This window comes from Oryctolagus cuniculus, chromosome X, assembly GCF_964237555.1.
Source record: "Oryctolagus cuniculus chromosome X, mOryCun1.1, whole genome shotgun sequence".
Classification (NCBI taxonomy): domain Eukaryota; kingdom Metazoa; phylum Chordata; class Mammalia; order Lagomorpha; family Leporidae; genus Oryctolagus; species Oryctolagus cuniculus.
In genome coordinates, this window is record NC_091453.1 from 46,804,146 (window position 1) to 46,830,154 (window position 26,009).

At 42.3% G+C, this 26,009-nt stretch overlaps 1 long non-coding RNA gene across 1 annotated transcript; it reads right to left on the reverse strand.

Annotated features, from left to right (window-relative positions):
• Nucleotides 1–1,374: 1,374 nt before the first annotated feature.
• LOC127484861 (uncharacterized) lies at nucleotides 1,375–21,292 on the reverse strand. The gene is made up of 2 exons (XR_011385317.1): nucleotides 18,282–21,292; nucleotides 1,375–13,385 (listed from the first exon to the last, which is right to left on the reverse strand). It is a non-coding gene; the product is annotated as an uncharacterized lncRNA (long non-coding RNA).
• Between the last annotated feature and the right edge of the window lie 4,717 nt (nucleotides 21,293–26,009).

Genomic DNA, 26,009 nt, shown 5'->3' on the forward strand with positions numbered 1-26,009 from the left:
AAAACATAGGCATATGTCCTCATGACTCCAAATTTGGAAATAGATTTTTTTAAAAAGTTTTACTTATTTGATAGGCGGGGGCAGGGACAGAGATCCTCAAATGGCTATTTCACCTCCTAGATGCCTACAGTGGCCAGGGATGAACCAAGAAAAAGCCAGGACTTTCATTCCAGTCTCCCACATGAGTGGCAGGGGCCCAAGCACTTGGGTCACCTTCCACTGCTTTGCCAGGCCATTTAGTTTTAGCCAAGATCTTCCTCCTGTCTCCCACACAGGTACAGGGGCCCAAACACTTGGGTTGTCCTCTACTGCTTTCTCAGGCCATAACAGACACCTGGATTAGAAGAGGAGCAGCCGGGACTAGAACCGGCACCCATATGGGATGCCGGTGCCACAGGCGGAGGACAAACCTACTGTACTACAGTACTAGCCCTTACATTGAGCTTAATAGCACTCTAAACTCCCTTTGCATCTGGAATTAATGCCAAGCAGTTCAATACCAAGTTTTGTCCTAGTAGTTTGTCCTAGTAGTGTGTGTGATGAGAATGGAGCAGCTGTCCTATACTTCTGTTCCTTTTCAGAATGATATAGTGATAATCAGGGATTATACCACAGTTGGAACACTAAATACAACCCTTAACTAAATTGTTGAACCTTCCTATGGCTCATCTACAGAGTGAGGATAATGACACTCTCTACCTATTAAGGTTATTGTGAAGAAAGAATAAGGTGTTTAAATTAGGGCTTTGTACGTTATCAGAGTCTAATTGTTGTTATTTATTATCATGACCATCACTACTGCTGTGAAACTTCTAAAGTACCTCATATAAGAGGAAACACAAGCATCTGATACCATATATTGTGCTGAGCCTTTTGGCTACTTTGCTTTAATCTTCATAAATCCCTAAAACTTGGGTATTTTATGTACTATTTTATTTTATTAATTCATTTTTTTAAGTTTTTTTTTTAATTTGAAAGACAGTTATAGAGAGAAGTCTTCCATCCGCTGGTCCACTCCCCAGATGGCCGTAATGGCCAGAGATGCGCCGATCCAAAGGCAGGAGCAAGGAGCTTCTCCCGGGTCTCCCACGTGGGTGCAGGGGCCCAAGGACTTGGACCATCCTCTACTGCTTTCCCAGGCCATAGCAGAGAGCTGGATCAGAAGAGGAGCAGCCGGGACTAGAACCAGTACCCATATGGGATGCCAGCGCTTCAGGCCAGGGCTTTATCCCCGCTGCAGCACAGCGCCGACCCCTTATGTAATATTTTATAAATGAAGTCTAAAGACTCAGATAAATAACTTCCCTGGGTTAAAAAACATTATTAACTGGTGGAACCAGTCCTTAAATAAGTTGGCCCTATAGCCAAAATTAGTTTTCTTCCTTCTTTTAATTGCTTATTAAGAAATAAATTGACAAATATTTAGATATTTTGTCCCCCTATGATGCTACATTCACTGTTATTGCAGTATGTTCTAATGGATTTTTTTCAGTTCTCATACATGTTACCACAAACAAAAAATGTGGGGTGATGAGAACCAGATAGATAGGAGAAAGTCTAAAATTTGGATAGATGTGAGCTAAAATTTCAGCTGTAATATTTTAGACCATTCCCCTTCTCTTAGTGACCATTGCTATATCTGTAAAGTGCACCCAGTTTGGATGGGTTGAATTTGAGGCACTAGCAAATCATTAGAAATATGAGCTTGAATTTTGAGTGAAAGTTAATTTGAAATCATAGATTTTTAATCATTAGTTTAAAATAGAGAGAGATGGAAAGAACGTTGTTGAGATTCTGATAGGGGAAAGCAAACATCATTGCATTTAATCTTTTTGATAACCCATTAGTATGTTATGAGGCATACCACCACATTTTTACAGACAAGGTCAGGAAAACTGAAACCCAGATCTGTAAGACAGCAAGACCCTTGAAATTTCCAAATCATTTCACTAAAAACATGAATGAATTGTCTGAAGTAAAAACTATGGATGGGGGCCGGCACTGTGGTGCAGCAGGTTAACACCCTGGCCTGCAGTGCCGGTATCTCATATGGCTGCTGGTTTGAGTCCTGGCTGCCCCACTTCTGATTCAGCTCTCTGCTATGGCCTGGGAAAGCAGCGGAGGATGGCCTAGGGCCTTGGGCCCCTGCACCCATGTAGGAGGCCCACATGAAGCTCCTGACTCTTGGCTTCAGATTGGTTCAGCTTTGGCATTTGTGACCATTTGGGGAGTGATCGAGTGGATGGAAGACTCTCTCTCTGTGTAACTCTGTCTTTCAAATAAATAATTAAAAAAAAAAAAAACTATGGATGTTCCACTTACACTGTGGAACTGAGCCTGATAAATTTCTAAGGTGAGGGGCAGGAAGGATGAAATGAGCCAACAGCAACAACAACAACAAAATCCAAAGAAGGGAGATTGGAAGAGGTAGAAAATCCCGGAGGGAAATTTGAATAGCTAAGTTTTAGAGCTGATCTATCTGGTCCAATATCCTGGATGAGGATATTATGCAGATGGAGACACTGAGGCCAAAACAGAGGAAGAGAATTGGTCAATGGAGGCCAAAGGAGAGTAGCAGCTGGTCTTCATTGATGAATGCTTCAAAAGATAGAGGAGGATAAAGGCAAGAGAAATACTGTTTTTAGTTACAGAAGATGGGAGAAACAAGGACAAAGAGGGAGAATAGCATACTCTAGAGTTAGAGTTTTGATGACCAGGGGGTGTGATGAGGAATAGGTGCAGCTTGTGTCAGATTTCCAAAAAGTCAACAAGACCACCCTGTTACGAACTGGTGAATTTCTCCTGTTTTCGCTTCATTTTCCAAGGGAGTAAAAAAAAAAAAAAAAAGAGGGGATGACCTCCTTCTCAATAAAATATCTTCTTTGAAACTGGATCTGACATGGCTATTCCAACCCACTATGTGGACTTTGCAGTCAGGAAGACACCAGCTTGAACCCCGACCTCACACTTCCTTGTGGGGAGCAACTCGGACTAGACTAAGTTACTGGAATTAAGACTTATTCTATGCACCTGCTCTCCCACAATATGGCGTTGGGAGAGGAGAAAACAGCTTCTACACAGCTGCCTCTAGTTCAGCCAATAAACTGTAGGACTTGCTCCTGAATGGAGGAGAGCAGCGTACTCGGCGTGTGGGCAGCCGAGTTGGGATTGGCAGAGGAGGACTATAAAGGAGGAGAGAGACGGCATGCACCAGGAACATCTAAGGGGAACATCTATCTGAAGGAACACCTGTGCAGCCCCCGAGCAAACCGGCCGGCGGTGTGCCGCTCCCCTGCGGAAGTGGGGAAAGTGGCCAGGGGGAACCGCCCTTCCACGGAGGTGGAAGGGACAGTAGCCAACCCGGGGAGGGCCGAGCAGACGAAAGAACAGTGCAGGGTCCTGTGTCGTTCCTCCACGAAGAGGGGGAGCGACATTCCTAACTGGATAACCTGGAGCAAGTAATTTATCTCTCAACCTCAGTTTTCACATCTATAAAACAAAGATGATAAAGTTAGAATTCGCAGAGCTGATAGGGAGTATTTGATGGCATAGGGGATGTGAAAGTACCTAGCCAAGTGGCTGGCATAAGGCAGGCAATAAATCAATGAATGCTGATTCCTGTCCTGAACTCTCCTTTATGGCACAGTTTTAGGTTAATTAGTCCATTTATGTTTCTCTCTGTCAATAATTTCTTTACCTGTGAAGAAGGTAAAGAGGCCACCATCACTAACCCATAGTGCTATTTAAGGCATGCAAATAGGCATAATTTCCTTTTGAATGGGATTGCAAGAAGGGTGTGTGCATCAGATGCTATGGATACTAACAATAATGCTTTGGAACACTATGTAGAGAGTGATGGTTTACGGTAATGTTTAAAGGGCACTGTGGCACAGTGGATTGCTCAGCTTCCTGCTAATGCACTTGAGAAGGCAACAGAAGATGGTCCAAGTACTTGGGTTCCTGCCAAGGGCATGGGGACCAGGATGGAGTTCTTGCTCCTGGCTTCAGCCTGGCCCAACCCTGGCTGTTGTGGCCATTTGGGAAGTGAAGCAGCAGATGGAAGATCTGTCGCTCTGTCTCTCCCTGTCATTCTGCCTTTCAAATAAATAAATAAATATATTTTTTAAATCAATGTTTAAATTTAAAATAGACTTCCAGTCCAAAGAAGGAAGTAAAACAAAACAAGGAAAGAAGACAAGCAGTAAAATCTGGTTTCCTGGAGCATCGGCACCCAAAGAGTTGTCCTTATATTTCTGACTGTCACTATGGTCAATTAGGTAGGAGCACCCCCAAGAGAAATTGAAGGTGTCCCAGAGGCTCAGGGAAGAAACTATTTCAAGAAGGGCCAAGTGGCTTGTGATACCAAGTATGTCAGGAACATTGAGAACAACATTACATATTTCTTGAGTATAGCTCTAGAACTTGGAATAATCACATGGTGAGCCTGGAAACAGAAAGAGAAGCTAGGCCAAACTGGGCTTACATAACCAACCCCCTCAGAAGAGCTACCTTCTGAGGGCAAGTCCCAGATGACCTAAAGACTTTCCACCAGGTCCCCTTCTTCAATGCTGTTCCAACCCCCCTCATCCAAAAATCATTCAAATAAGAATTGTTAAACATCTGCATTAGTGTGGGGAACCAAATGCTCTTCATCCCATAATAGTACTCAGATGAAGAAAAAAACCTTAATGGTGGAGTTACTTGCTTTAAGGTGTTAAATAAAAATAAGTAGGATTTTTTAAAAAACTTATGCCTTCTTTCCAAGTCTATTTTTGCTCTACCAGGCCTCACTGAAAACCTTCCACAGGTTCTTTCTGGATAGATGTGTTAGCTATTAAGATGTTAGGGGAAACTTAAAAGGTTCCCCTACAATTTACGATGGAGATAACTAATCAAGCTATTTAAAAAATTACCAGTAAGAGGTCATTCTATGGCTGAAACTTTAAAGTATTGATTTCCTAGCCCCAAGGTGAAAATCAACAACAAAATAAATATTAGAGACATTTGTAACTTTGTAATTAAAAGCAGAGGAGTTAAGGAGATAAACATAACTTGGCACCCTTTTAGAAATGGTTCAAACAGGTCATCAAAGAAGGAGGTACCTTTCTCTAAAGGGAGGAGAGAACTTCCACTCTGACTACGACCTTGTCTAAATATGATCAGAGTCGGTGAACTCAAAAGGCTTCCATAAGCCGGCGCTGCGGCTCACTAGGCTAATCCTCCACCTTGCGGTGCCGGCACACCGGGTTCTAGTCCCGGTCGGGGCGCCGGATTCTGTCCCGGTTGCCCCTCTTCCAGGCCAGCTCTCTGCTGTAGCCAGGGAGTGCAGTGGAGGATGGCCCAAGTCCTTGGGCCCTGCACCCCATGGGAGACCATGAGAAGTACCTGGCTCCTGCCATCGGATCAGCATGGTGCGCTGGCCGCAGCGCTCCTGCCACGGCCGCCATTGGAGGGTGAACCAACGGCAAAGGAAGACCTTTCTCTCTGTTTCTCTCTCTCACTGTCCACTCTGCCTGTCAAAAAAAAAGGCTTCCATAGCCTTGGCAACTCATGACAAGAGCCTAGAGTGATTACTGATGCCATAAACAAGAGTGTCAATTTGTTAAGTCAACAACAGGAGTCACTGTGCACTTACTCCTCATGTAGGATCTCTGTCCTCATTGTGCTGTACATTGTGATTTAATGCTATAACTAGTACTCAAACAGTATTTTTCACTTTGTGTTTCTATGTGGGTGCAAACTGTTGAAATTTTTACTTGATATATACTAAATTGATCTTCTGTATATAAAGAGAATTAAAAATGAAAAAAATACTAAAAATAAAACAGAAGACTGGATAAAGAAATTATGAGATATGTAGTCTATAGAATACTATACTGCAGTAAAAAAAAAAATGAAATCCGGTCATTTGCACCAAATGGAGGAATTTAGAAAACATCATGGTAAGTGAAATAAGCCAGTTCCAAAGGGATAAATACCATATGTTCTCCCTGATCTTTGACAACTAACTGAGCTCCTAAAAGGAAACCTGTAGTAGTGAAATGGACACTATGAGAAACAATTACTTGATCAGTCCTTGTCCTGACTGTCGAGAGACAACTTACCATTTTATTCCTTTAATAATTTTTTATTCTACTTAATACCTCTGGTTGAACCCTTTAATTAACACACAATTATTCTTAGGCATTTAAAATTAACTGAAAGGTGATCCCCGTTAAATACAAGAGTGGGAATAAGATAGGGAGGAGATGTACAGTTTGGCACATAATCACTTGGAGTTACCCCTAATGGTAGAGCTAGAAATGTGCCAGGGGATTCCAAATCAATCCCATCAAGGTGGCATGTACCAATGCCATCTTACTAGTCAAAGTGATCAGTTTCAGTTCATAATTGATCATAATGATAGGATTAAGTGTCAAAGGGATCACATAAATAAGTCTGGTGTCTGCTAATAATCACTGATAGAATTAAAAAGGAGGGAAGGATCCAACATGGGAAGCATGATACACAGCAGACTCATAGAATGGCAGATGCCATAAACAGCACTCTGGCCTCAGAATCAGCCTGTAAGTCATTCAGATCTGGCTAAAAATCCCATGAGAGCCTCTCATGCATAGAAATCCAAGACACTGTGGCAAAAAAAAAAAAAATGACCCAAATTAAAGATCTCTGTGAGTGAGATCCCAGCACAAAGAACAAGCCATCAAAGAACAAGGTACCTTTCTCTGTAGTTAGGAGAGAACTTCCACTTTGACTATGGCCTTGTCTAAATAAGGTCAGAGTTTGTGAACTCAAGAGGCTTCCATAGCCCTGGCAGCTCATGACAAGAACCTCGGGTGATTACTGACATCATAAATAAGACTGTCAATTGTTAAATAAACAACAGGATTCACTGTATACTTGCTCCCCATGTAGGATTTCTGCCTTAATGTGTTGTACTATGCGAATTAACAGTAAAACTATTACTCAAACAGTACTTTATACTTTGTGTATCTGTGTGGGTGCAAACTGTTGAAATCTTTACTAAGTATATACCAAGTTGATCTTCTTTATATAAAGATAATTGAAAATGAATCTTGATGAAGAATGGGATGGGAGAGGGAGTGGAAGATGGGATGGTTGCAGGTGGGAGGGAGGTTATGGGGGGAAAAGCCACTATAATCCAAAAGTTGTACTTTCAAAATTTATATTTATTAAATAAAAGTTTTTTTAAAAAAGTAAAAAGAAAGAAATGGTTCAGAAAAGGAACTGGACCACTGTATTGTACAACTGCAGGGAGTTATAAATGGGACCTGTTGAAGTTATGCAACATGAGTATCATGCACAGGAAGAATTCTTGTGCTTCCCTCTGTAGTATCTCTGCACTTCTAACCTTCCCATCCTTCTTCCTATCTTGGAATCCAAATCTTGCCTACAACTTACTCATGGAACAGTCAGTCAAAGTCAACTTCCATAGCCCTTAGAATGTCACTACCAATTCCTAACCCCCCACTAGCTCATTCTTTCTTTGTCTAGGTACAATATTTAAAAGCTCTGAGGCAGTAGAGTACAAGTAGCATCTTTTTTAAAATTTATGTATTCATTTGAAAGTGAGAGTTACACACAGAGAGAAAGAGAGGCAGAGAGAGAGAGAGAGAGAGAGAGAGAGAGAGAGAGAGAGGTCTTCTATCCACTGGTTCACTCCCCCAGATGGCTGCAATGGCCGGAGCTGGGCTGATCCGAAGCCAGGAGCCAGGAGCCTCTTACAGGTCTCCCACGTGGGTGCAGGGGCCCAAGGACTTAGGCCATCTTCTACTGCTTTCCCAGGCCATAGCAGAGAGCTGGATCAGAAGTGGAGCAGCTGGGACTTGAACCAGTGCCCATATGGGATGTGGGCACTGCAGGCTGCAGCTTTACCTGCTATGCCACAGTGCCGTGCCGGCCCCAAGCATCTTCTTTAGGTTCAAGTGAGTCTCAACTCTATCACACAGTCACTGTGTGGCCCGAAGTAAGTCGTTTTGTCACTATGAGCCACCTTTCTCCTGAAATAAATGAAGGACATATTTATCATCCTAGTGTTGAAGCACCTGATACTTAGTAAGTGCTCAGTAAATATCAGTTCTCTTCATTGGTTGTCCTTTAGAAATGTGACCCCCTATGGATTCTAGCCATGAATTCTTGATCCTTCTGAGTCTTTTTCAGTCCCAACATTCCGAGCTCCATCAAAACGCTGTTTCCACATGTCTGCCTCTATGGACTCTCCTCAGTGATGGCAATTTACCATGGAAGAGAAGATTGCAAAACTCTGAATAACTGTTTCCATGCACTTACTTACATGCCACTAATACAAACTGTTTCAAGTTCACCACAGACTGCTAGAGTTTAAGTGAACATAATAAGAAACTTGGATCCCGCAGACAAGAAGTGACTTTCCCCAGGCCACATAATCCATTAGTGGCACAGTCAGGTCTAAAACCCAAGTTTTTTTCTGACTCCAATCTAGGGCTCTTTCTACCACAGATTCTTGCAATATAACAAGATGTTTAAGAGCACAAACTTTGGAGTCAGACTTTACAACTTCAAATCCTGCCTCTGCTACTTGCAAAACCTTAGGCAAGTTGTTGCTTAACCTCTCTGTCCCTAAGTTTAATGATAATACCGTCAACATAGGATTATTGTAAGGATTGGATCAGGAAATATAAGTCAAAATGTTTAGTACTTTTGGTTTGCAATTACTATTCCAATTAATATTGACCTTGCCCCTTTCAACCTTTCCCCAACTATAAATGCCTCTATAGATAATGCTACTGAAAGACCCTATAACCTATAGTATTCTGGCTGAGCAATTATATAAAGGTATATTTTCTGCAAGTTTAAAATTTTTGCTTACAGAGCAGTTCTCATTGGTTGTGCATAGACTGGGGTTCTTTTTCCACTGTATTTTTCCCCCCTGCCTCCCGATCCTCAAGTCTTTCCCCCTTGCTGTCTCATACTCTAAAAAGAGATTATTTCAATCTCTTCCACTTCTAAAGATAATCTCTTTGATTAGCTTTAATATTCTAAATTCTCCTTTAGTTCCAAGAACTCGAGCTCTGCGGGGGAGAGAAGTGTCCACATTATGATCCTTCATGCACTTGAAGGCAGTTATTAAGTTTTCTCTCCCTAACTGGCTAATTGAGGATATGACACAGTTATGTGCTGCTTTATAAATAGAGCCCAAGAGGACTTCTTCCTAAACAACTCTATTTATTTGCCTTTCCTACTGAAGAATCACGACTCACCGCTTTCTGAATTACTGACTTCGAGTCTTCTACATTTAATTTGTCTTCAACTTGCTGCACTTTGAAGTTGAAATTCTCTTTTACCTACAGTTCAGATTTCACAAAACTCTTGCTCTAGCTTCCCTGATTCCAGTTAGTAAAATGTGAACTGAGTGATATACTGATAGAGAGCTTCAGTTCTCACTGACTCATATCTTTGGAAATAGCTATCAGGCTCATCACTCCACAAAGGAATAGCAAAATATATTTATCAATCATCCATGTATTTGCCTAATGCTAAAGATACATTGCAAGTGATGTTATCCCTAGAGATAGATATCCATTTCAAGTTAAAAGTAAATAATTTAAAAACAAAACTCAAAGGGTATGATAGGTAGAAAAATACAACTGATTGCATTTAAAGTTCTTAAGGTTTACTCAAAAATATTTTCTGGGGGCTGGTGTTGTGTGGCGCAATGGGTTAAGCCACCACCAGCATCGCTGCATCGCCAGCATCCCATACGATTGCTGGTTACTGAGTCCTGGCTACTCCACTTTCTGCTCCAGCTCCCTGCTAATGTGCCTGGAAAAGCAGCAGAAGATGGTCAAAATGCTTGGCCCCCACCACCCATGTGGGAGACCTGGATATAGTTCCAGGATCCTGACTTTTGTCTGGCTCAGCCCTGGACATTACATCCCTGTGGAGAATGAACCATTGAATGGAAAATCAATCTTGGGGGCCGGCACCTTGGCTCACTTGGTTAATCCTCCACCTTCGGCTCTGGCATCCCATATGGGCGCCAGGTTCTAGTCCTGATTGCTCCTCTTCCAGTCCAGCTCTCTGCTGTGGCCCGGGAGTGCAGTGGAGGATGGCCCAAGTGCTTGGGCCCCTGCACCCTCCACATGGGAGACCAGGAGGAAGCACCTGGCTCCTGGCTTCGATTCAGCACAGTGCCAGCTGTAGCGGCCATTTAGGGGGTGAACCAACAGAAGGAAGACCTTTCTCTCTGTCTCTCTTTCTCACTGTCTAACTCTGTCAAATAAATAAAAAAAGAAAGAAAGAAAAAAGAAAATCAATCTCTCTCCCCTGCCCCCCGTCTCAAGTTTGACTTTAAAATAAACAAATAAATAAAATAATTGAAAATATTTTGGCCCTATAATACTTGTCGCTCCCCATCTTCGTGGAGGAACGACACAGGACCCTGCACTGTTCTTTTGTCTGCTCGGCCCTCCCCGGGTTTGCTGCTGGTTCTTCCCGGGTTGGCTACCGACCCTTCCACCTCCGTGGAAGGGCGGTTCCCCCTGCCACTTTCCCCACTTCCGAGGGGGAGCGGCACACCGCCGGCCGGCTCTCTCAGAGGCTGCACAGGTGTTCCTTCAGATAGGTGTTCCTTCAGATAGATGTTCCTGGTGCATGTTGTCTCTCTCCTCCTTTATAGTCCTCTTCCGCCAATCCCAACTCTGCTACCCACACGCCGAGTTCGCTGCTCTCCTCCAATCAGGAGCAGGTCCTGCTGTTTATTGGTTGAACTGGAGGCAGCTGTGTAGAAGCTCTTTCCTCCTCTCCCAGCGCCATATTGTGGGAAAGCAGATGCGTAGAATAAGTCTTAATTCCAGTAACTTAGTCTAGTCCGAGTTGCTCCCAGTTGCTCCCCACAAATACTTTCATCAGATTGTGGATTGGAAATAGTTTCACTGACTTAAAAAAAAAACTTTTATTTCTCAATATTTTGCACTTGTAAAACTTTTTATTTCTCAGCATATTTTTTTTTAAAAATATTAATTTGTTTGAAAGGCAGAGTGACAGAGAGATTGAGAGAGAGAGAGGCGGAGAAAGAGAGAAAGAGATATTCCATCTGGTAGTTAATTCTTGAAATGCCCCCAAGAGCTGGGGCTGGACAAGACTGAGTGAAGGAACCAGGAAATCCATTCAAGTCTCCCACATGGGTGCAAGACCCAAATACTTGACCATCTTCCATTGCTTTCCCAGGTGTATTAACAGGGAGCTGGATAATAAGTAAAGCAGCTGGTACTTGAACTGGAGCTCACATGGGCTGCCAATATCACAGGTGGCAGCTTAACCTGCTGCACTGCAACACCGACCCCAGTATTTTTATCTTTCCAGACAAGTGAAGAAATTAAGCCATGTGGGTATCCACAATGCTGTATTTTGCTCACTTAAATGGTTTATTTCAATTGTATTTTTATGATTTTCCTTTGAAGATGGTATTATGATGACCGATGCACTAGTTGACACTCATGGTAGAAAAAAAGGCTGATTATTTTTAGGGTGGCTTGACTAGTGTGTGCCATCCTGGAAACTTGTGAGGAGTCCTTTCCTTTCTCTCAGCTCTGAAGAGAGCAGCTGGGCTTGATTTTCTACTTTGCTGCTTCACCTTGTCTCTGAAAGCTGCATCAGATATAAAGGACAGTGGGCAGTCATAGTAGTAAAAATCATTCTGTAACTCTTTTCCACATCCATCAACACATCATTTTTTTGCACATCCACAGTGCATTTAATTCTGCATGAATTGATGCAACGTGGACAAGGGAGGAAAAATGACCCCCAGCTGCTAGCCCATATTTTACCTTTGTGAAGCCTAGGAAAGTATATCTCTATACACAGTATTCTACAGAATCCTACCACAATATGAGTACAGTGCATGCCCAACCTTGCAGGATTAATTACTGTTTGTGTGATAACCAAATTACAGGCTCTAGGGACAGATGCTGTGGTACAGCAGGTTAAGTCACCACATGGGATGCTGGAATACCATATTAGAGTGCAGCTTTGAGTCCCAACTGCTTTGCTTCAGATTTAGTTTCCAGTGTATGCACCCAGGAAGACAGTAGATGATGGCTCAAGTGTTTGGGTCTCCATCATCCATGTGGAAGACTCACGGAATTTCCAGCTCCTGGTTTTGGCTTGGCCCAGACCTCGCTGTTGCAGACATCGGGGGAGTTAACCAGTGGATGGAAGATCTCTTTCTATCTATCCTTCTGTAACTCTGACTTTCAAAACATAAATAAATCTTTAAAAAATAAGAGAGGACATAGAAAGTTGGGGAAATAGCATTTGAGGAATTCCTGCTACTGTCTTGTGAAGGCTATTAGGCAAATTATAGATAAGGAAACCAAGATTCACGGAGTTGAATTTTCCCAAATTCCCACAGCAAAATAAGGATTGGATGTAGCACTGAATGTTGATCCAGTTGGCTTGCAAGCCCATACCTAGTCTGCTCATTCCCACCTTGATATCTCTCAAGAAAGCTGCACAGAGCCTGCAATACCAAGCACACAGTAAGGAGAGGAATTTGTTCTGATCCAGCAGCTAAAGGGTTATCACTTTGAGTATGGACTAAGAATAACTTCCTGTTGGCTGATAACAGGTGAAAAAGACAATTTTTAATTCTCTGGATTCTGGGCCATTTGCTGATTCTAATATCACCTGGTGGTTTGTAGCATTGATTTAATGGAGAGACACTTATTATGAATATCAAGACTGTGCTAAAATATGTTTTTGCTCTCTGTCCTTTGTTTTGCTACACACATCCAACTTGAACTAAAAAGCCAGCACTACCTCACAATAGCGCAGCAATTGGCCAGCTCAGTAAACATGCCATGAGCTGACATCACAATTTTGAGACCAATATTTTATGCAAAAAAAGAAAACTTGGAAAAAATTTTCCATTGTTGTTAGAAAACTTTTTGCTAAATCATGTCTTCTAGGGCTGAAAGACCCCTTTTATCTAGCCAAAATACTTCATTTAGGTGGCTTTCTAAGGGGCAATTGAGCCCTGTCAGTCTTCTGGACAGTCGATCAATGCCACTACCATTAGAAACAAGGGAGAAAACAGGGTTTTGCAATTAATTACCTCTTCCTGGTTCCTCAATTTTCTCAGGTGCTGGTTTCCTGGGAGTCTTGAAGACACTTCTCAGACGTCTGCACTTCTCAGGTTTGGCCTTCTAGGCTGAAGTGGCTTCTGCTTCGGTTTTCAAAGTGGACAAAATGAAGTTCAAGATTTCTCAGTGGGCATCCTGCAATGACAAGTGTGTACTGTGGACTGGGAAGACTCTGCTAGAAAAATCTCTGGTGGGAGATCCAACGTGGCTGAATAAGGTGTAGCTGCATGAACTTCAGCTGCTCTGGGATAGGAAAAGAACAAAGCAAGGATCATGTTTTCAGGGGCCTGACTGATGGAAATGTTCAGCAAAGAAGTCAAAAAAACAATAAAGACTCTGTGGGACAAGGGAAGACAGACACCACTGTAGACAGCTGAGTGGCACAGCCAGCTGCCAACTGTGAGCAGCCATCTTTCCACGTCATGGTAGGAAGAAATCCCCGTGCCCTCCATCACTTGCAGTTTTAGCTGAGAGGGAACTCCGCACTCATCCACTGACTTTTCCTTCAGCCTAGGGAGATGACTGTGTTCTGAGCAACTGCCAGGCTTGGAGCAGGGAAACTGTGCTGCTTCCTTCCCCTCCCCTACTGCCAGACAGCAGCATACTCAGCAGTGAGAAGTTGTGCAGTGTGCAATATGATGGTGTACATGGGAAAACCTAAACACTTCCCCCCAAAACTGTGAAAATTGATAAACCTATTCAGTAAAGTTGCAGGCTACAAAATAAACACACAAAAAACAGTAGCTTTTTTATGTGCTAATGATGAGCTCCCAAAAAAAGAAATCAAGAAAGAAATCCCATTCACAATATCCACAAAAATCAAATATTTAGCAATAAACTTAATAAAAAATGAAATACATCTACAAGGAAAATTATTAAACATTGATAAAAATCATCAAGTATACAAAATGGAAAGATATTCCTTGCTCATAGATTGGAAGAATCAGTAAAATTAAAATGGCTACACTGCCTAAAGCAGTCTACAAACTTGATACAATCCCTATCAAAATACCAATGACATTCTTTACAGAATTAGAAAAATAATCCTAAAATCCATATGGAATGACAAAAGCAATACTGAATAAGAAAAATCAAGCTGGAGGCATCACAATACTTGACTTGAAAGCATACTACAAAGCTATAGTAATTACAACAGCATAATGCTGGCATAAAAAACCAGTGGATCAATGGAACAGAATAGAGAACCTAGAAGTTAATCCACATACCACAGCCAACTGATTTTTAACAAAAGCACTCAGGCCATATGGTCAGTGGAGTAAGGGTAATCTCTTCAAGAAATGGCGGCCGGCGCCGCGGCTCACTAGGCTAATCCTCCGCCTTGCGGCGCTGGCACACGGGGTTCTAGTCCCAGTTGGGGTGCCAGATTCTGTCCCGGTTGCCCCTCTTCCAGGCCAGCTCTCTGCTGTGGCCAGGGAGTGCAGTGGAGGATGGCCCAAGTGCTTGGGCCCTGCACCCCATGGGAGACCAGGAGAAGCACCTGGCTCCTGCCATCAGATCAGTGCGGTGCGCCAGCCGCGGCAGCCATTGGAGGGTGAACCAACGGCAAAGGAAGACCTTTGTCTCTGTCTCTCTCTGTCCACTCTGCCAGTCAAAAAAAAAAAAAAAATGGTGCTGGTATAACTCGATACATACACATGAAGCCTATAGATCTCTCTATGAATATTTCTAAATGCATCGATAAACATTACTTCAAACTGAAACAGGGAAATGCTTTTTTAAAACCAAATGCGTGATATACATATTCCTTTGATAAGGCATAAATAATGAGATTTAGCATCAAGTCATATTACTGTCTTTATTTTGACAGTGACGCACTTTAATATTATTTAGGGATAACTGCAATAACTAATGTGGTGCAAAATCATCTGTGATTTTTATTGGTGACAAATTCTCAGGTACTATTAACACTACTGTGGTTTCGTGTGTGAGGTTTCATTGAAGAGAATACTAAATTTCAATTAGAGATTAGTTTAATTAAGGTTTTCATTTCTCCCATCCAAGTTAATGAATCTGTGACCTTTTTTTTAAAGAAGTACCTTCCTACATTCTCTCATTCCTTCTCCCCACTCCCATGATATAAGAGGTTGAGGAAACTTGATCTGCATGCAACAGAGAACACTTAGCAATGGAAAGAAACTCTAATCCATTAATTCCTCTCAGCTGGTGGCAGCTCATTCTCAAGCTAATACCTGATCAGCTAAAAGGAAACTATTTATTGGCAGCTCCTCAGAATATTTAAGGGGCTGCACCCTTACTTACCACCTTCGGTAATGTGTTAATAGCTGGTAAGTAGAGAGGGGCACCTGAGAATCTATAGGCTCAAGAAAGGGGCAAACATTTGCGTTCCCTAATTACAGAAACGTGTTAATTGAAGACAGCAGAATTAACCTAAAGTGTTTTTAAATAACTTCTATTCAGAGGACCAAGTGAAAGAAATTCACTCAGACGGAAGAGTAGATAACAGAGCAACCTTGCTTTCCTGAAGAGGAGTTTGAACGAATAGGACCCAAGAAAATGTTGAAACAGTCACCCATGATGGAAAGAAACTGGAAAAAGGGAAGACGTGCTTGTTTGATAGCAATATGTCTCTCTGACTACAGGTAAAGGTTACTATTAACTCCACAGATTTTGTTTTTCATCCCCCAAGATGAGTCAACCTAGCTCTGGAAAATATGTGTGTGTGTCTGTGCATGTATGTATACACATACACATATATGTGTGTGCATATATATATTATATATACATAGTAAACAAGTAGGAGGAGGTGATTGGGGGAGGATGGGGGAAAGAGAGCAGCCTAATGGGGAAGACTTATGAGAAATTAGAGTATAGAAGATAAGGATGACAGAAGAGAGAATTTTATTTCTGTGTAAGAATAATGCAATCTTGTGGCCTCCAGATTTCCCCAAGGAGGGTGTTTTCCATAATACACCGAGTGAAATGCAGCATTCCTCACGCTCCATGAAAGGCTGACTCATAATAAAACTAATCTGCAACACAGTCAGACATTGTATCACGGGGCTTTTACTGACTATCATATTTGAATTATACTTTGTCTCCTAATTATGCTGCTGAAAAGAGTTGAGACATCTCAACTGGTACTTTCATTTGCCTGAGGGGAAAACTCCAGTGGCAATAAGAGTAATACAGCTAGGCAGATGTCTGCATCATAATCCTGAAACCTGTGAGTACGCTACCTTACGTGGCAAAAAGGACTTTTGTAGATGTGATCTTATCATAGATTATTCAAGTGAGTCCAGCGTAATCACAGAAGTCCTGAAGACAGAGATGGACAGAGGGTCAGAGAAGTGATGTGGTGTCACAAGAGGTCAGGGTTATGTAGCTACTAGCCAAGGAATGCAAGAAGTCTCAGAAACTGGAAGACATGAACAGCGAAAGGAAGTCCTGCTCCTGACACCTTAGTTTTAGCCCCCACAAGACTCATTCTGAACTTCTATCCCCTGTGTCTGTGTAATGAATTTTTGTTGTTTATGCCACCAAATTTGTGGTAATTTGTTATAGCCATAAGAAAATAATAGAACTCCTAACTCCAAACCAGAGAATCAATAAGAACATAGGCAGGCAGAAGACCCATGAGGTATTTCAACATCTGCCATTAACTTGTGTGACACTGAGAAAGTCCTTGCCCTTCCACTCCAGGACCTCAGTTTTTGAACCTTTTTTTCTCTTGTTGACTATCTTTGCAGGCCAGATGAACCACATTTGCTGTTATAATTGAAGATAGGTGTATGGAGCTGCTGAGTTTGCCTGCTTGGAGATTTTGAGTCTTTGGTGATTCCAAAATGAATCTAGGGATTTGGACATGTTCCAGTTAATAAAGGGAGCACTGTAGGCAGGGAAACTGACATTGCAGAGTCACACTGGTGCCCATACCCAACATGGCTCCATCCCAGAGCTGGGCCTTGTCTGAAGTTGGGCAGAAAGTTAGAATTTTTTAAAGATTTATTTATTTATTTATTTGAAAGGGCAGAGCTTACAGAGAGAGGCAGAGACACAGAGAAGAGTTCCATCTGCTCGTTCACTACCCAAATGGCTACGATGACCCAAGCTGAGCAGGTCTGAAACTAGGAGCCAGGAGCTTCTTCTGGGTCTCCGATGTAGGTGCAGGAGCCCAAGCACTTGGGCTGTCTTCCACTGCTTTCGCAGGAGCATTAGCAGAGGGCTGGATCAGAAGTGGAGCAGCAGGAATTTGAACTGGCACCCATAGGGGATGCTGGCACTGTAGGCAGCAGCTTTACCTACTATACCACAACACTGGCCCCAGAAGGTTAGAATCTTGATTTCCTATTCTATGTGTACATTATCTTGCTTGGTCAACTCAAAGAAACTTGGAATATGGGATCACATATTTGAATCCACTAATGCCCAGACCTGGTTTCAGAGCTGTAAGAACAGTTAGAAGTGATCTGTTTTAGAATTGACTCTGTTCTTCATGGTGCTGCTAGGGCTCAGAGTCAGCAAAAAAGAACGTTAGCTAGCCTTTCCAATACACTTTATTATAGCTGTGTCCCTCTGCATCCCCTATTTAATGTCTACCCAAATGCTTAAGGACAACTTTTTGCTCACCCTGGACTTATTATGGTAAAATGTAGACCTGGGGTTGGAAGAGCCTTTCAAAAATAATCCAGGTCTGTCCTCTAACCAACCGCTAATTTGAAAATATAGAAATTGAGATGCAGAAGGAAGTGACATGTCCACAACCACTTAGTCTTGGGCCTTTGTCAGGCAGAAATCTGGGAGGTACAGATGAGGTAGGGAAGGAGAGCCCCTGAGACCAGGAAAGGATTTTTACTATGGCTGTTTACTGAGGGCTTCAGATGTAGCCCAAACCCATGGTCAACTTTCATGGTACTTAAACCATGACTGGATGCTAAGGCCATTTCAAGTAACATTTTGTTGGCATCTTAATAAGCTTTTCATAGCACTGTAGTTGGAAGGCCTGAGTAGCAGAAGTGAATAACTGTCACAGATCCTGAAACAGAAGCTGTTTCTCAACATCTTCTAATCTCTAGCCACAGAATTTAATACATTTCTATTTTTTTAAATATTATATATTAATTTGAGAGATAGAGCACTCCCATTTGTTGGTTCACTTACCAAATGCTTGCTATGGCCCAAGCTGGGACAAGCTAGGCTGAAGACAGGAGCCAAGAACTCAATTGAGGGCTTCTACTTGGGTAGCACGAATCCAACCGCTTGAACCATCATAGATACCTTCCAGGTGCACATTAGCAAAAACCTGGAGCAAGCAGTCAGGGTCAGGAATCAAATCTAAGACAGGAGGCTGGCATCTCAAGCAATGTCTTAAGAATTTGGCTAAAAACTGGGCTTTGTAATACAGTTTGCAGCAATAATCAGTACTCATATTCAAACATATATCTGAAACAAAAGTTTCATGGAACAATTTAATATATTTATCATGTGCCTGATATTGTTCAGGGTGTTAATTCACACAATTCCCATGATGATTCCTATGTACTTGGAACTATATAAAAATATATGTGACAGCAATAATAATTAGTAATTATAAGCATGAAATGATAGTAATAACTATTGCATTTTACAACTGGGAAACCCTAGGCAGACAGGTCATATAATGAAGGAGTAATTGGTAAATATGAGATTCACCCCTAAGCAGTACAGCTCCATCAGCCATGCGTTTAACTACTATGTTTTACTACCTTTCCTTACTTACCACCATTAAAAGTGATGCACTCTGATATTTTCCATTCTATCCTGTTTTCATGATTTTTTTAAAGATTTGTTTCATTTATTTGAAAAATGGAGTTAGAGAGGTAGAGGCAGAAAGAGAGAGAGAGAGAGAGAGAGAGAGAGAGAGAGAGAGAGAGAAAGGTCTTCCATCCACTGGTTCACTCCCCAAATGACTGCAACAGCCAGAGCTGGGAAGATCCAAAGCCAGGAGCTTCTTCTGGGTCTCTCATGCAGGTGCAGGGGCTCAAGAACCTGGGCCATCTTCCACTGCTTTCCCAGGCCATAGCAGAGCTGGATCGGAAGTGGAGCAGCGGGGACTCGAACCAGCGTCCATATGAGATGATGGTCCTGCAGGCCAGGGCTTTAACCCACTGCACCACAGCACCAGTCCCTGTTTTCAAGATTTTTAAAAATATATTTATTTATTTTTATTTGAAAGGCAAGGAGGGAGATAGAGACAGAGAAATCGATCATCTTCTGATTCACTCCTTAAATGTGCCTGAGTCAGAAAGCTGCCGCCCAGAGTGCACATTAGCAGGCAGCTGGAATTGGAAGCAGAGCCAGGACTCAAACTCACTAACTCCAATAAGGAATGAAAGCATCCAAAGTAGCACCTTAATTTCTGCGCTGCAATATCTGCCCCTCATACTTTTCTTTAAAAAAAAAAAAAGATTTGTTTTATTTATTTGAAAGACAGAGTTATAGTTACAGAGAGAGGTGTAGACAGAGAGAGAGGTCTTCCTTTTGTTGCTTCACTCTCTGGCCGCGATGGCCGAAGCTGTGCCGATCCGAAGCCAGGAGCCTCCTCCAGATCTCCCACGTGTGTGCATGTTCCCAAGGACCTGGGCCATCTTCCACTGCTTTCCCAGGCCACAGCAAAGAGCTGGATCAGAAGAGGAGCAGCCAGGACTAGAACTGGCGCCCATATGGGATGCTTCAGACCAGGGCGTTAACTCGCTGTACTACAGCGCTGCCTCCCCTCCCCCATTTTTCAATACCCTTTTTTCACCTGGTAAATTCATTTCAGTAACCTGCCAGGGATTCTAATCTATAAGTCTGCCCTCCAAATAGAGGAAGAGAACCTGAGAAAGACAGGCCCAGCTGGCCCTCCAGACCCTGCTCTACTGCACTTCTCACACATTACAAGTTCCTAGATTATTTGGACATTAGCTATGAAATTTAAATGGGAAGAATGAAGAGATTCAGTAGTAATTGCCCACTGGCATTTCTGTGTTCTGCATCTCCCCTTCCTCTTTGCCTACCTTCGGGCTACCGACAGGAGGGCAGCAGTAGTTAACTAGTGCTTTACAGGGGAGCCCAGGTTGCTCAATACGGAAGAGAGGCTTGGGGGACAGTGGGGTAGCATTGCTGACATCAGGGCCACTAACCCTATGCCCGGATTGAGCTATGTAATTTGGGGCCATGTTTAACAGGGCTGAAAGTATTCCTCATAAGGCATTTTTGGATGAAAAGATTTTGGAAGAATTTCAAAGCAGGAACCCTTCATCCAGTTCGTTTGGGTAAATTCAATTTTAGTCCACTTAGGAAACTCTTCTGAGAATTGTCCCCAAAGAAAACACTATAACAAGTGTGCAAACTGATGAAATGCTTCCAGAAATTAAATAAGGGTAATAATAATGATGCATATATCTGTGTGGCTGGATCTATGAGCACTTTTGGGGGGGGGCGGCTTTCAGGAAGTAGTCCCCTTCTGCTCAATTAAGCTAAAAAGTTAGACTTGTATATGTTAATTACTGGAGCCTGTTGTTGAGTTAATTGGCATTGATATGTAAAGGCTGATTCTCTTCTGGAGGCAGTCTCTTTCCAATCAAATACTATATTAAAGTAGAAAAATAGCAGTTTAATAGCGTTTTTCAAAAAGTTCATAAGCAAATGGAATTTAATAAAGCATGAGTTTATTGTGATGCAAAAAATTTTGAAATCCATGCTTAGTTTTTTCATAATTTACATTTTCCATGTATTCTAAAAAATTTTACAACAATTTCTTTTGCACCAAAATAAAGTCATACTTTCAATTCTATTTTTATTTTTTGCCACAAATTTTCTTAAATACCCTCATAAAAGCCGGAGAGCCCTACTTTGGTCCTGGAAATGTCTGATCCGAGGCCAGATGTGTACTTTAAGCTGCATAGGCTGTCTGGAATTTAGTATATTCATTGATAAATTGTGGCAGTTGGACTACCACAGCTGGGAAGTTTTTTTTCAGTGATAGCTTATAAAGGCAGAGAAGTTTTGTGAACAGCAGGCATTAATGTATGTCAAATTTCAATGCTTGGTTAAACCTGTTACTTAAACATTCTGGTTTTCTCACTGGAGAAGCAGAGATAATATAAAATATGAAAATAAATGTATAGGACACCAATATAAAAATAGAGAAGCATATTAAAAGATAAATGCAATCATAATACCGTGTGACCAGTGCTGAAGTCAGAATTAGATCATAGGAGAATCACAGGAGAATGTGAGCTAGTTTGACTTGAGCAGAAAGAAAACTATATGGAAACTTAGGGGCTGGAGAATTCCTCCTGTTTCCAACCTATTAAAGCCAAGCTCACAATCTCTGTTCTGTCTAGCAAGACTGTCTTGCATGTTCAAGTCTTTTTTTAAATACCCTCCCATCACTTTGATTAAAAATTAGAAGACTCTTTTTGGAGACAAATCCATCAAATGTAATTTGTGGACCTTGTTTGAAATTTGAACAAATCACTCATGTAAAAAGACATGTTCGGACAATTGGAGAAAGTTGAATGGATTTTTGATAACAAAGAAATCATAAGTGCTTATATTAGGTGTCATCATGGCAGTGCGGCTGCTCAGAGAAAAAAAGCAATCAGTTAGAAATGAAGCCTAAAGAAGTGATGTTTGAGATTCCTTAAACCATTCTGATTGATTAGATAGATGGAGCAAATAAATAGATAGAAAAACATGCTTGGCAAAATAAAGCTGAGAAAAAAAGGTATTCAGGAACTGATTATACTATTCCTTCCATTTTCTGATGTGCTGAGGATTTCCATAATAGAAATTGTGGTTTTTGCCTCTGTTTTGTAGTAAAGAAGCTTCCCTGGCTTCCCAGTTAGCCTAGACCTAGGTATATAGGTTAGAATCGATTAGGTTTATGAGCTAGAAGACCACGCCTTCGCCATGCCCCTGTGTGACCCACGCCCTACCTGATACCTTCACCAAGCCCCTGTGTGTCCTCATGCCCCTACCTGGCCACACCTGGGTGCCCACCAGCCAGTCAGGTTAATTAACCACTCCCCTTTGGAAGTGGGTTAAAAGCCTGGGACACGGTGTGTCCCGCCCTTCTCTTCTTCCCTGGCCTCTTGCCAGGAGAGGGCTTGCTGTAGCCCTGTGCCTCCAGGCTTCCTGGCCTAGATGCTCCTCCACAAGGCTGGTTCCTGGTGCTCGGTATGAACCCAGATTTACCTCTCTCTCTCTTATGCATCTTTCTCACTAAATAAAGGCTTAAAATGCACCATGCTGCCTCATTTACCTGTGCCGGTACTTAGAATTCTTCTCTAAATATTAGGCAAGAACCCTCTCGGGCTTATTAATATTGGGGATTTAGTAATAAGCATATGGTGAAATTGTATGGAACCCAACATTCTGGTAGCATATGTGGTACCCCAGATGGCACTTCTGAGGAACTTTAAGGGGCCCCATTTTTATATAAATTTTAGGGGATCATCTCCTATTTCACTAGAAGTGTGTCGTCAGTGATGAGCTGGGCCATGAAGTTCATCTATTTCCGGAAATGGAGAAGTAGGTTAAATGTGCATATCACTTGCATGCTCCAGAAAAGGCGTGATCCCTTTCCCCAAATCAGCAGCAGCTTTACACGGATGGAGTCTACAAGTTGCTGTCTGCCTCCTTCAGAAGCGCTGCTGCTCTAGGAGTCCATGTATATTCATGGACATTTGAAGTCTTTGATGCAAATTGGATTCACTTAAGCTCTGTTTTCAAAGGAAGGGACTCTAGAAACTAATGGATGAGGAAAAAACATCTTTTCACCTGAAGTACTCAGTGGCAATGATGTCTCCCCAGGAAAAAGCAGGCTCCTCATTTTCTGCCAAAACCTGAAAGGGAAAAGTAGAAAACCTAGAAGCAAAAAAGTAAAACGCTCTAAGGATGACTTCAAGAACTGAGTAAGGGAAAGACAGAGGCTAAAGATCTGACTGGAGAACACAGCTGAAAAATTTGAGCTGTGACTCCAAAGAGCTGTGTAAGCAACTCCAGGATTTTGAAAAGCCCCTAAGGGGCCAGCGCTGTGAGGTAGTGGGTAGAACTGCCGCCTGTAGTGCCAGCATCCTCTATGGGCACTGGTTCGAGATCTGGCTGCTCCACTTCCGATACAGCTCTCTGCTATGGCCTGGGAAAGCAGTAGAAGATGGGCCAAGTCCTTGGGCCCCTGAACCCATGTGAGAGACCTGGAAGAAGCTCCTGGCTCCTGGCTTTGGGTTGGCACACCTCCAGCCATTGTGGCCATCTGGGGAGTGAACCAGCAGATGGAAGACCTCTCTCTCTGCCTCTCTGCCTCTCTTTCTCTCTGTGTTTGTAACTGTGACGTTCAAGTAAAATAAATAAATCTTTATTTTTATTTTTTTATTTATTTGACAGATATAGACAGTGAGAGAGAGAGAGAAAAAAAAGGTCTTCCTTCCATTGGTTCACTCCCCAAACGGCCACTATGGCGGGCGCGCTGCGCCAATCCAAAGCCAGGAGCCAGGTGCATCTTCCTGGTCTCCCATGCGGGTGCAGGGGCTCAAGCACTTGGGCCATCCTCCACTGCCCTCCCGGGCCACAGCAGAGAGCTGGACTGGAAGAGGAGCAGCAGGGACTAGAACCCGGGGCCCATATGGGATGCCAGTTCCGCAGGCAGAGGATTACAAGTGAGCCAGCCCCTAAAATAAATAAATCTTAAAAGAAAAAAAAAGAAAGAAAGAAAAGCTGCTAAGAACAACACAGTTTCTCTAGATAAAGCCCTAGGCAGACAACGAAGACTATTGAATTTTTAATATGGTAATGCAAAAAAGTGAAACAGATCCCCCTAGGTAGTGCCTTGGATACAGATACTAGATACTATCAGGTGCCAGTCTCCCCCACTCTCCTAGCCTCCCTCCTTTAGTTCAGTTCCCTTGCCCTGCTTTTCCTAAAATTAATTCACTAAATTGAGGGAGTGGTGCAGCTGGCCCTACACCATCCCTGAACACAAGATTCATGAGGTCATTTAGCTCCTCTATAGATAACACGTTGATCTTAAGGGTTTTCTTTTCCAGGAATTTCCAGCTCTGAGGAAGAAGTAAATACCACTTGACTGACTGCAACACCCTTTGCCGTTATCAAAATTACCAAAAGAACATGATATCGCCGAGAAATCAAAAAAGGGCCTCAACAACCACAGATCAACCCAGGGAATTAGACACGAGCTGAATATGCACTTCACAAGCCCAACTTCAGTCTGTAAAAACTATCACTTAAGGACACCAGGGATTAAATGGTAACTGCCCAACTTGTTGCTTTGTGCTTTGCAATAAATACCTACTTTCTTCTACCACCCCAATGTCACTAATTGGCATGCTGCATGTCAGGCAAAGACACAGTCTTGGGAGTTCTATGGCAATTCCTCCAACCAGTTTTGGAGGTAGTCGATGACAGAAATAGAAATAGTTATTAGGAATATGAAAAAAAGTACATAAAGGCTAGATATTCTTTGTTTTTGCTTTGCAAATTAGCAAAGGTTTCACAATATGTATAGTATGCACTGCTGGTTATGGTTTGGAAATAGCACCGTCACAGAACTTGTGGTACAAGCTTTCTGAAAGCAGTTTAGTAATACATACTAACAGCCTTAAAATGCATATATCCTTTGATTCAATAATTCTACTTTTACAAATTCGCCCTTAGGGAAAAATTGGGCATAGGAACAAATGTTTACGTGCAGGAGTGGCCAGGCCAGGGCCTCCGCAGGAATCTTCACAGCAATCTCCACACGCATACCCACCCACGTGTTTGATATGACCGATTGGTGGGTATTGAAACATTTGAGAATTGAGGACTAATGTTTAAAAATTACACGATTTCTTCTGTAAATTCAGATTTCTAGTTTATTTTAGAAATTTAAGGAATCTATAAGCTCTTGACGTATATTTCTTCATAGCAACAATTAACTGGAGCCAAGTGGCAGCTATCCTCTGGAGAAAGTGCCTCATAGTCCTCGTGACTCCCTAAAAGATGTACTGAGCTCTCTTTCTGCAATTAATGAGATATTCTCTTCACCTACATTATCTAGTTAATTCGTATTTATTATTGAAATTCGGCTGTTGTCACCTCTTCCAGGAAGCTTTCTCTGATATTTATAGCCTAGGCTGGGTGTTGAACATAACAACATAAACTCGATAGGAAATGATTAGAAGGTAAAATGCAGGAATAATTAATTATGAGTATAGTATATCCATATAATTGAGTAACTTGCCACCACTAAAAACAGTAGAAAAGAATAATATTAAGGTAGTTAATAAAAATATAACAAAATATTAAGTAGAGTAACTTCATTCTTTTTCTCCCAAATGTAAAATGTATACGCATATTTACTTATAATTGTACCAAATTGTCAACACTGGATTTCTTTTTCTTTTTCTTTTTTTTTCTTTTTGACAGGCAGAGTGGACAGTGAGAGAGAGAGAGACAGAGAGAAAGGTCTTCCTTTTCCGTTGGTTCACTCTCCAACAGCTGCTGCGGCCGGCGCACCGCGCTGATCCGAAGCCAGGAGCCAGGTGCTTCTCCTGGTCTCCCATGCGGGTGCAGGGCCCAAGGACTTGGGACATCCTCCACTGCCCTCCCGGGCCACAGCAGAGAGCTGGACAGGAAGAGGAGCAACCAGGACAGAATCCGGCGCCCCGACCAAGACTAGAACCCGGTGTGCTGGCACCACAGGTGGAGGATTAGCCTAGTGAGCCATGGCGCCAGCCAACACTGGATTTCTATGAGTAGAATTCTAGATGGTGCAAATGACTTCTATTGCTGAGAGAGCACAAACTAGCTATAGAGAGCTAAGACTTCAGATGATTCATATTTCACTCTATATTTGAAAGT